Raw genomic sequence first — 12,068 nt, forward strand, 5'->3', positions numbered from 1 at the left:
TAATTTTTTTTTAACTACATAATCTATTGATACGGGTTTTGTAATGCATGATGTATAGGTACAGCAAAGAGATATCTGTTGTGTTTCAGGAGAGAGAGTTATCTAGCTATTAAGGGGGCATCTTAGATGGTCTCTTATTTTTACGTAAATACCGGTCCCTTCTCTGACCCCACCTCTAGGGGTAGAATGGGGTGAAGGAGGAACTCTAACTCTTCAGAAACGGAGCCCTCCTGTTCCCACCACAGTGTGTAGGGTTGTTTGTCTTGCTGAGACTTCAACATTCTACTTTCTCCTCAGTGGATTTTATTTTAAAGACTGTCAGCCTGTAGGTTTGGTATTGCGGTGGTACTGAGCATCAGGAGACCCCTCTGCTTCCCGTCAGACCCTGTGCCCTTTGTCACTTGGGGTTTAGATGGGGTGCCTGGAGGAGAGGAGCTTAGATACCACCTCTTCTCGTTGGAGCCCGCCACTCTACCAGGGAGAAAACCCAGGCCAGGGCCTGCTTTCCAGATGCCCTGCTGGGCTGGTGGTTCCACCAGGTGGGCTCTGTCCTCACTCCTGGCATGTTCCAGGCCCCCCTACACAGAGGGGTGCCTGCCTCGGCCTCCAGGTTTCCTCTTCAGTTACTATTTGGAACCATGAAAAGCCACCTACGGGTGTCTCTGATTTGCGATGTGGGATTATCCGCGTTCCTCCCTTGCTGGAAACTGGGTCCTGGTACATTCAGCAGAGGCCTCCGTGGGCCGGGCTTCCTTGGGAGCCAGGCTGATTTGAAAGGGGTCCTGGCCCCCTGGCAGGGATTCCTTCCACTCCTCTGGTCTGTTCAGAGTTAAAGAGGCAGCTTCATGGCTTGTCTGACTTTTCATACAGGCTTCTGTGAGTCGGGGGTCAATCGGCTCAGGCCAGCTGCCTTCCCTCCCCTGGCCAGCTGGGCAGTTTGGGGTGTGGGAACTCAGCTTGAAGTCACAAAATGACGTCACTGTATGTGGGGGTGGATGCTTACGGATCTACTTATTTTCCCCCGAAAACCTTGGCCTTTGCCAGGCCTGACCAGCAGCACCATTTATTGATTTGCTTTCCGTGGTCATTTTTACGGTTGTCTCCAAGCCGCCTACCCGCCCCCCCCAACCTGGCACCCCCGTGTCCTTGTTTATTCCCTCAGTGGAATAGTGGCTCAGGACGGAGCATTTCTGCAGCACCTAGCGAGGGCTACAAGGCTTTGCTGTCCTGGTCACCTAGCCTGTGTCAGATGTGCGGGCTCTGTAGTGCACAGAAGTAAAAAGCTGAAAACAGAGCAGAGAAGGGGACAAATTAATTGACTACATCTGAGACAACACTGAGAAAATATCCTATTTTGTTTTCCTTAAAAACATGGCAGAGTTCCAAGACTCCCCTTAAGTTTTCCACTGGCGGTCCTAGTTGAAGACCAGAGTTCTAAAATCTTGGCTGTTGGTGCTTTACTTTCTTAAAACTTAAAACCAGCTGAACATATTTAATATTACAAAATTTCCATAAACATTCGCCACAAAGACTGTGTATGTAAAGTTTCTGCCTGGAGGGCTTTCTTCTTACTGAAGTTGACGCTCTTGGACGTCGGGGGATTATAACGAAGTGTTGATTTGACCCGAAGTGTTTCTGCCAACGTGGGCTGTGTAAGGACCTGGAAAGAATTAGCTTGCAGGGTTGTTGGGTTTGTTTTTTTTTCTTCCCCTGAATAAAGGCTAATTGTTTCAAAGCTAATTAATGTGGTTTATTTATTATGAGGCAATAGTAAGTGGAATTGAGTCCTGGGGAGGGATAACCTGGCTGCGCTGGGGTGAGAGCATCTCGATCACACCGTGTTCACTCTGTCCTGTCTGACGTGCAGGGAACATTTTGCTCTCTGGTGGACATTGTCCTTTGCTTGCTTTTTCCCACGTAACAGCTAAACCAGAATTCTGTACTGCTCCATGCCCGATGGGCTGGGCCTTTCTGGGGTGAGTTAAAGTCTGGGCGGCTGAGGGGTGGAGGCACTGTTCGGGGCCACTGGGGCTTACGTATCTCGGTGTTGGCCTGGCATCCTGGTTGCAGGGCAGATCCCACCTGTGGCCCAGTGTGCTCAGAGGCAGAAGGTTACGCCACCAGCTCCCCCACCCCCCCGTTGGCCCTTCGTGCCCCGACCTCGCTCCCCAGCAGCTCCCCAGGCGTGTAGATCACCTGGCTCTGCCCAGTCTGCTGGGGGAGCCCTGGTGCCATCTCAGTAGTCTTGTGGGTTGCTTTGCCCCACACATCCTCAGAGGGACCCTGAAGAGTGAGGGTCACAACTGGTGGTGGACGGTCTCACCCTCCCAGTGAGAGACCAGCCGAGGTGGCCAGGGCATGAAGCGGGCTGGTAAGGAGGACCGGGTGTGGACACAGAGAACCAAGTGCCCTGCCCTTGTCGTTCTGCAACAGGGGCCCAGGGTGCTCGTGGCATCCTGCGAAACACTCTCCGGGTGCTGTTGCATGTGGCCTCTGTGGGCTTGTGTCCGTCCACTTGGCTGGAAGGACTTGTGATCTAGGCAGGTCCATTTTATGAGGTGGGCATTTGGTTTTTCCCTGAGCTTATAGGTTCCACGTCTGCCTGAAGCTTTTCCCTGTCTGTCGCCTTTGACCTTGAGACGGTTAAGAGGACCCGCTGTGGATATCAGGGAAAGCCCCTGGCACCCCTTTTCCATGCCCTCACATCCCTATTGCGGTCCCATCACTAAGGGTCACTGCCCTCTCAGACTGATGCCCCCCAACAGTGACAAGGGCCCAGGTCTGCAGCAGGAAGGGAGAATAGACTGAAACAGGTCTTGCCTGGGGTGGACCCACGGACCTTCAGGTCACGGTGGGCTCCCTCGGGACCTCATCCAAGGCCCTTGAGAGGTGGGGTGAGCCTTCTCTGGAGCTTTGGCTTGCGTTTTGTTTCTGTGGGCCCCTCTTTCAGCGGCCCCATGGGCCAGTCTTGCGGGCTGGGCTGCCTTGTCCCGAGGCGCAGACGGGCAGCAGGAACCGGGGTCGGGGGGGATGCTGCTCGCAGCTGAGGAGAGGTGGGCAGTTCCCGGAGTGGCGACCTGTCATGTTAGCACGGCTCCGTCGTCAGTCTCCTAACGGTGGGCGCCCTCCTGAGAGCACCGGGTGGCGGCATCTGTGCTAAGGGAACGTTGACAGGAGGGAAGGCTGGGGTTCTGGATGCTTCTTCACCCAGTCTCTTGTTTCTGAGCACAGCCTTGCCACGGGACTCACTGAGGTGAGGGGCAGGTGGGATGGGGGCATGTTGGTCTCAGTGACCCAGCTAGGACTGTTGCATTCTTGTGCCAAATAGGAACCATTTATCTCATGGCGTGGGCAGAGGTGGGTTTGGTTTTTAGAAGATGCTAACAATGGTGACCTTGTCCTGGAGCCAAGTGCTAAATCCGATGATGACTAGCATTTTCTGAGTAGTTGATGTACCCTGGCCCTGGGCTGGGCTTCCTTCTGTCTTTGAAGGGCCCTATCCCCCGTGAAGCAGGTGCAGTCTCCATCTCAGGGCAGAGTCCTAGGGGGTGGGTTGGTCCTCCTCACCCACGGAGCCTGGGATTCTCCTGTGTGGTATCTTGCTAGTGCTCCGTGCTCTTCCCCTGGTCCCTTCCCAGTGGCCCTTTATTGCAGTAAATTCACGATTGCCTAAGGGATGATCTTGCGGGCTGCTCTCAGGTTTTCTGTTTAAGTGGTAAATGCCGATAGGGTTCCCTGGATCCGAGAGGAGGCTGTGGACGCTGTGAGCTGGTTCCAGATGAGGCTGGTGCTCTCCAGGAGCCTGGGCCGCCTGCTCTGTCCATATCTGCCACTCGAGGGTCTTCTCCCTTCTAATAATCGCCCAAGCTGAGCTGTACCATAGCTCACTGGCCGGCCTGGGGACGATGAGGCTGGGGAGGGGGAGGGGGAGCTCCACTTAGGACCAGCGGGTAAAGCGGCTCTCATTACTCATGGCAGGACAGTAGGACGGGCATTTTAAAGCCTAGATGACCCAAATGTGAGTCAGAGCAGAGAATCCAGGTGGGGTTCAGACAAGCCCCAAGTGGTAACAGGAGCCATGCATCAAAGCCTGAGATGCAAGAAGTAGCACGAGAAGAACTCACCCAGAGCAAGTGCAAGTCAGTGGGCATTTTGTCCGTAAACGATGCCTGCCGCAGCTGGGAGGATGGGAGGGCCCAGGCGGAGCCGCCCGTGTACCCTCTCCTTACTGCAGTTTGGATGCCTGAGGGCCTTCGGTGCCACGCAGGACACAGGAGCCATTGGGAAAGACGGTTGAAGTCCAGGCAGGACGGGTCCTCCCAGAATGAGCCAGGACAGAGCGCTTCGGCCCCCGCCTGACCTCTGTAGGCCTGACCTTGCTCCCATCCTTTGCAGATTTCCCAGGTGCTCCTCTCAGAACATTTCAGAAAAGTAGTCTTACTATGTACCTAACAGTAACTTTCATCTGCCCGACTACATGTGGGAAGGAACTAGAAATCCAGGAGGAGATCCTTCTAGGCCACATGTCCTGAATTGTCTTTTCCTATGTGTACAAAGCCCCAGGACACGGCCTGGCTGAGATTCCTTCAGCGTCTGGGGGCTGCATTCCTCGGGCGTGGGCTGAGGCCCCGTGCACGCCTCTCGTCACCCCACAATATGGGCGGAACACATTTGCCTAGTGCTCTTTAATGGCTTCACCCAGGTTGATGGTACGGGCCAAAAACCGGAGCCTTTCTCGCCGGCTCGACACGGGAGCTGCCTGGCATTCGCCCGCTGTGGCCGGGACACTCAGTGGGGCAGCCCGCTCGGGCTCCTGAGGCTGCCTCTGTAGGAGCCGTGGCGACTGTGATCAGCGATGTCGTATCCGTGTCTCGTTGCACGCTCCTGGAAGTTCGTAAATCCTGGCGGGTGTGCGCGGCCCTCCCGCACGGGGTGCCGCCCTCAGGTATCTTCGGAAACAAGGGCTTGTGGATTTGTAGCCTTTCTCCCGCTCCAGTTTTTAAAAGTACTTCTTACCACCTTCAAGTAGCAGTGGACACTGGCTATCAAGATTCCGGCAGTCTCCCAAGCCTTTTCGGTGTTCTTCGTCGGCTACATAAGCCGTCCCTGTTGGCTTGGGCAGCCTGCAGGCTCTCCTGAATTTGTCACCTCCTCTGTGAAGGCTTCTAAATGGCCGAGTTGTCTGTTCCCTGTTGAATTAGTTTCGCTCTGAAGCATTATCTCAAAGTAAGACTGTACCCACCAGCGTGAACGTGTTAGTGTATTTCTCTTTAAGCTTTGTTTAAATACAAGAAGTAACTTTACACACCCTGCTCAATTTCACTTCCCCAATAACTTTTCCTTCCCTCCCTCCTTTCCAAAAGGGACCTCTTCCTGTTATACAGTCAACCCTTGAACAACATGAGGGTTAGGGGTGCCAACCCCTCTGTGCGGTCAGAAATCACATAGAACTTTGGACTCCCCCAAAACTTAACTATCAGTAACCAATGACTGACTAGAAGCCCTTAATCACAATCTATAAACAGTCGAATGACACGTTTTGTGTGTTATTTGTATTATAGGCCGTATTCTCAAAGTAAAGCAAGCTAGAAAAAAAGAAATTGTTAAGAAAATCATCAGAGAAAATACGTTTACAGGACTGTACTCCATCAGAAAAAAATCCACATATAAGTGGACCTGCACACTTCACATTCGTGTCATCTGAGGGTCAGATGTACGTTAATTTCCTTATGTTTTTGGAAATGCATCGTTTACATGTATATGTATCTGTAAACATTCAAGTGTCTGTTGTGCAAAGCACTGGAAACAAAGAAAAAGGAAGCTTGCTTGTGACCTACTAGGACGAGCAGTGCTAGACTAAGGAGATAGATTCCATTATGCAGGTAGTTAAAATCAAATATTTGATTTTCGACTGTGTTACACACCTGGAGAAATCTAGAGATGAATGCGATCAAGACATTTAACACTGAAGAGACTTGGAGATGGTCAGGGTATGGAACAGCCTGGCAGCTGGAGCAGGAAGGTGATCTCAATGAGATGGGTTTTGAAGGGTGAACAGGAGTTTGCTAGGCAAGCTCTTGCCTCCTGAAAACTTCAGGATGGTTCCTAGATAGAGTAAATGCTTAGTTACTAAACATGAAACGTAATTGTGTCGTTAGATGCTCAGCACTGCTGAGAGCCTATGGCTGCTCTTCCGTCCCCAGCACGTAATAAATTAAGGCTGACGTGTCTCCGTCCCCTCCCTCCCACCCCTCCTTAAGTTGGAAAGTTGGGGGCATAAGGTGGTGTGGGAGTGGAATTACTTTTTGACCTTTGGTATGATAACCCTGACTATAGAGGTCCCCCTTCTTCTAAGTAGTTCTTCAGAACCATGCCTGCCCTTGACTTGGATCTCGCTGTGGTGTGGGAGCTGGCTGATGTCGGAGCACCCAGATGCGCTGCTTCATTACACTGAATAGAAAACACAAGTATGGCTTTCTTTTCAATGGGCAGTGCACAGACCTGGGAGGTCCAGTGGTTCCTTTCTCCGACTTGCTGTGTAATTGGGCAGGTTATGCCACAGGATTGGATCCCAAGAGATGACCCCATTGTTTTAAAGGAGGAGAAAGTGGGGCACCTGGGTGTTTCAGTCGGTTGAGTGTCAGACTCTTGCTCTGGGCTCAGGTCTTAATCTCAGGGTCGTGAATTCAGGCCCCTCGTTTGGACTCCACGCTGGGAGTGGAGCCTACTTTAAAAAAAAATTAAAGGAGGGAAAAGTATATTAGGAAACTCTAGCTCCCTAAGATTCGAATGGTTTGAAAAGTAGAGCGAAGCTAGGAAGCTGGTTTCCGTAATTTCATACCTTTTTAAAAATATTAACCAACCATCCGAATCCTGATTGATTATAGGATGGGCCTGGGAATGGTCAGGGCTGGCTGCAGCAGTTCATTTCCGGGACGCGCATACCTCTCCTTTCTCACGGGCCTTGAGAAATACTACCTTGAAACACGGACAGTGTGGTTGCATGAAAACTGCAGTGGTGCAATCCTGTCTGTTCGTCATGGGAAAGTCCCCGAAAAGGCACTCGGACACGCTCGCCTGCGTGCTTGCCTGTCCTGCCTGCCCCAGGGGTACCTTCCCCACCTGCCCCTCCGACGACTCTGTGAATAGGAAGTGGTTCAAGTAGGTGATGACCCCACAGTAGATTTCCTCTTCATCCCTTGTATAGTAAAGTAAATGTGAGTGCTGTTTAATGCATCACCTCATTTCATATTGCATTTGCCGAGAAAGTGCCATTTTATTGAACATTAGGATTGAATTCTTAACTGAGTAATCAATTTCCGTAGTAAGTTAAAATGCCTTCTATTAACGGACAACTGCAACCGTTAATCAGAGTTGCAGCGGATTAATAGTTGTCAGCATTTATGCTAATAACACTTATAAACCATGGGCTTATGAATTGCACTTTATACTTCCATATTTCTCCAACAGTTGGTAATACTTTTTGCTTGAAGGTATTGATTGTGTTGTCCCTTTGCTCGCTACTCGGAGATGTAAAGAGATGTAAATGACATTTTCACGGTGATGACACAATATCACCTTCTGGTCTTGCACACTTGGCTTTGTGTCAAAATAGATGGAAAGGGTTCATTTGTTCTGGTGCTCTACTGTTTAATTTGATCTGGTGTGTGACTGAAGCAAGACAAATAGTATTTTTAATGAAACCATTTAATAACCTCTGGTAGCTTAGAATCGAAGGCATTGGAAAAATGCAATTAAGGAATGGCTAGATGTAAACAACAGAGAAAAAAAAAATCACTGCTTCAGCTCCTCTGACCCAATTCATTGTACTTTCAGACTCTCATCGCCTTAAATGGTTTTGAACCAATGAAGCTGGATTCCCTTAAAAAGACGGACAGCCCATCGTGTGAGCTATAGTTTGTGGACAGATTTATATTGGTGAGTTACTGTAAAATATCTCCAGGTAAAAGCTCAGGTTTTTTAAAACACCTCTGGAATGCGTTTTCAATTAGTTGATGACTATGGATCGCCAGCAGGCTCTGGATGTTTCATTGGGATGTCTAATAGCAGGATTCTATTGATTGTCTTTCAATTAATTGCATCTGGTATTTTCATTTATCAAAAGCAAAATACATGTAATTAACTCTGAAGCAATATAGTTCAGTGTAAAGTGATTGTTTCTGCTCTCGCTGCTGCCACAGAGATAAGTCAACGGAAATTATACTACTAGGAGACTCAAGGCAGAATGGAAGTCGTGTTAGGACTTCTCGACGTATTAATTACAAAGAATAAAAATGAATTAGGGAAATAGTCTCATGCCACCCCAAAGACGCTCGAGTGAAAAGGTGGATGGATGTCTTTAGAAAGACAGCAGCTTGCTGATGGAGGCACATCTCTAACGAGCTTAGATTTTTTAGAGCTACCAACCTCTAGGATGTCTTGAGCATGAAATGATTTTTTTTCTGGTGGAGTTGATTGGGGATGTGGGTGTGCGCGGAGGAGAGCATTCAATTTTGCCTGCACTCCCTCAGAGTGTGGCTGAGAAAATCCTCGATCGATGTAGTTCAATCCTTTACCCAGAGCAAGGTTTGGAGGTCCAGAGTCTAGTCGCAACACGCCGCTTGCCATTCTTTACAAAACCTGCATCCTAACTCAAAGTCTCAAAATGGCAACTTCTCAGAAGTGATTGATGTTTATCCTGCTGGAAAAAAATGTTTTCTCCTTGAGCTAACAGCGTCATTTAAAAGCAAGACAAAGAGTGTGAGAGCAAATTTTTTCGGTTTCCTTTCTGTCAAACGCCTGGGAGTGTTGTCCAAAGTGTTGGATAGCATCTAGCCTCTGGTTCGGAGAGTGGGCAGGTGCACCCCTGCGGGCTTGGGCCCACCTTCCTCGGAGCTGGGCTCCATTAGAGACCTGCAGTGCAGTATTCCTCTGTGAGCACCAGTGGGCGGGAGGCTGAGCACAACCACGGCCTGAACCTAGCTAGCAGAGAGGTTTGTGGCCCAGGGAAGTGTCTCACTGTGTGTCCCCCGCCCTCCCCATAGGGTAGGATCAGTTGGAGATCCTGACCAAAAACTACCTGGGACCTGGGCCTCTTCCAGGCATTTGGAGGTCTTCTTACATGTGAATTCAGTAGGTGGGCTACGACGGTCCCCAAGATCCCCTGCCTGTTTTAAGATTAAATTTGGTGTGGTAGTCCAGAAGCCTCTCCCGGGATGACCCGAGAGGCCTTGCCCGACCAAAGGCCACAGCAGTGTGTGTAGTTGAGAGGATTACTTACCAGAGGACACTCCATGTTCTTGGAACAATTCTAAGAATCTGAGCATTGGGGAGGGCGAGAGGCTAGGAATATTGACCATTCTTTGGGGGAAAGGGGCGTATTTATTCGTAAGTCATGATGGCCACTCTCAGTCATAGACCTTCAGTTTTGCCTTTCAAGGCCAACATTAATTCTTGTCTTTCACCCATTCTTCTAAAAGGAACTTTTCTTGAAGACTCTGTGCTGGAGTCTAATCTAGGATTCTCAGGCAGAGAGATGATGTTACAGAATCTCTGTGGGCCTGGGGTTGGTGGGGTGTTGGTTTCAGTATTGGGTGCTGGGGCCAAAGATGGTTCCAGGGGCTCGTGGCGATGGTGATGGAAATCCAGTGGACTCCCTCCCACAGGCGTCCAGTTCCGTGTCCAAACACTGGTGGTGCCTCGTGTCAAGTCCTTCACTGAAAGGAAAGGTCCTTGAGGCTCCCCTGCTGGCCAGGGGAACAGCTCCGTTGGATACCCAAAACTGGAAAGTAACACTTGGTACATTTTATAGACACCACAGGGTTGGAAAACTATTTCCTCTAAGATAGGAATGTGGGAATTCATAGTAAAAGATGAAATGGGCTTTTTTTTTTTTTAAATATATATCAAAAATGGTTGAGTAACAGCATTTTCATTTGACTCAACCTGATAATTGAACCACGGCAGGCTCCTGTTTATCGGTGGTTTTGATCGCAGTGAGAAAAGCATTCACGTTGCATAAAATGCATCTGTGTCAGAATGCGGTTGCAGCACAGCTCCTGATAACCGATTTTTCCTGAGAACCGAGCGTGCTCAGACATTGGCCTGAAACACTCGTTCCCACTTCTGTGTTTGGGGCATAATTTGGGGAAACAGTTTTTGATAGCACCTTGGAGGTGCTCAAGGCGTTTGGGACCACGCTGGGGTCGACCATAGTTGGAGCGTGGCCCTTGTGCTGGGGGAATGCACGTCTACAGCCAAACCCTGTTGGCCCCGTGCCCAGCATCCTGCTGGGAGTTTACCTTTGCCCTCACCACCCTCACAAGTACAGGGTGGATGGAGTTTCCCCGCACGTCCCTAGAGGCATGTGTTGGCTCTTGGAGCTCTTGTCTGTGGCTCGTCACTGTGCCCAATAGGTTGTACCCCGTTTTTGGCAGCCGCCCAGTCAGCCCCACCTGTGGTCCACATACAGCAGCATAAGGGGTATCTGGCATCCCAGCCTGAGGAAGGACCACGTGTTGATTTCAACCCAGTAACTCACCTGCTGAGGTCTCTGGTCTAGACAAATCGTGTTTAATGTGGGCAGAGGAGAAGGAAGTAGATGTTTTGCACAAAACTCACGAAAAGCCACAGCCTCAGAATGGCAAACCTCTGAGGCTCCAGAACTGTTTCTACAGCCTTTCTGACCTTCGTATTTTTGAGGACGTCCTCATTTAAGAGCGTTGTGTGCCTGGTATTCTAGACTTCATTATTTTGGTTTATAGCCTTTTAAAAATAAATTTCACATGAAACATTTCAGTTTTCTTCCTGCAGAGAGGCTCATTTTGTCATCATGAATGAATCATGACATACGAAGTTTACATCTTGGCGTTTTTTTGTAGTTTTGCTCTTCGTTCTGTATGTTGTTACTTGTTAAAATGAAAACCCCAAATGCCCTCTGGTTTGCTGATTTCTCTTGGAACCAGAACTCGTTCTCCATCAGTTCAGATGGGTCGTTGTTGTTCTGGAACTCTTTGGTTACTGAGCATTAACACTTGCAGCAGCCCCCAGTTACCTTGTGATCGCAGCAGAAGTGGTAGGGAGGAAGAGGTGCTTTCTTGTTAAATGTCTACAAATACGTGGAAATGCAAATCAGAGCTCTCAGCCTTTATTCCGTAAAATGATGGCAGGGTAGCGGTGGCTGTCGTTTGGCAAGGACGTGGCAGCGAATCCAGCTGCTTGCACCCAGAGTAGTTTGCGCACCGTGTTATTCTGACAGATCGTAATAATGATGTGCAAGCTCAGTCCGCTTCACAAGCCCCCCAGGAATAGTGGCAAGCGGGGGACCCCAGGGCACCGATGGGGCTGTGCCTGGTGGGTGGGGAGAGCCTCACCCGCGCCTGCCATGGGCACCAGGCTGAGCCGGCCATCTGCAGTGTGGCTTGAGTGGGCCAGCAGGGTTCCATGAAGCCCTCTGCCTGGTCGTTGGGGCCTCTGCCCTGTTTCTGCCAAGACTGATTTCTTTCCCGAAAAACAGAAGGGGGAAGTATTGTCCTGCTCTGGAAACCAATAGCTTACACCATGGGGTGGGTGGGTTGGTCCTGGCACCGTGGCCTCCAGGGTCCTCCTGTGCTCTTGGCCTGCACGAGGGACATGGGATCCTGCTCCAGTTTTTCGGCGAGGCAAGACTGCCAACATCAGAAACAGCAAACCAGAGGGCCTTCTATCTGTAGGGGAACTCTCTGGATGAGAAACAGCTAGGAGGCTGAGATGGGGGGTGGAGGATGCTGGTGGGGCTTCAGTCAGCTCTGCGGAGAGGGGAGGAGGGCCCCAGCTGGGCTCTGGGTGCTTGGGTCTTGTTTGGATTTTATTTCCTGAGCCGCGGATCCAAGCTCACATGGGAGCTGTTCTCTGGGAGGTGTTGATTCAGCCCGTGTTCCTTCCTCCCGAGAATCTCAAAATCCTACTGTGGCTTCTGCGTAGAAGCGCAGAGATCATCCAGCCAAGCCCCCTTGTTTCTGTTTCTCAAGAGTTCCTCCTTATCCACACCACACGGGTCCAGCCTCCCGACTCGTCCTGTTGGGTTTGTT

General features: G+C 50.2%; 1 protein-coding gene across 5 annotated transcripts in view; it reads left to right on the top strand.

Moving 5' to 3' along the window:
- Positions 1 to 12,068, top strand: part of CTBP2 (C-terminal binding protein 2) — a 156,310-nt gene that overhangs the window by 41,486 nt on the left and 102,756 nt on the right. For 3 of the 5 annotated variants that reach the window (XM_036103069.2, XM_036103077.2, XM_036103076.2), the window contains one exon: positions 7,837 to 7,938. The exons of the other annotated variants lie outside the window; for them this stretch is intronic. The gene's annotated coding sequence lies outside the window, so the exon portion shown is untranslated. The remainder of the gene's footprint in view (positions 1 to 7,836; positions 7,939 to 12,068) is intronic. 5 annotated transcript variants of the gene reach the window in all.

This window comes from Halichoerus grypus, chromosome 7, assembly GCF_964656455.1.
Source record: "Halichoerus grypus chromosome 7, mHalGry1.hap1.1, whole genome shotgun sequence".
In the NCBI taxonomy this organism is placed as follows: Eukaryota; Metazoa; Chordata; class Mammalia; order Carnivora; family Phocidae; genus Halichoerus; species Halichoerus grypus.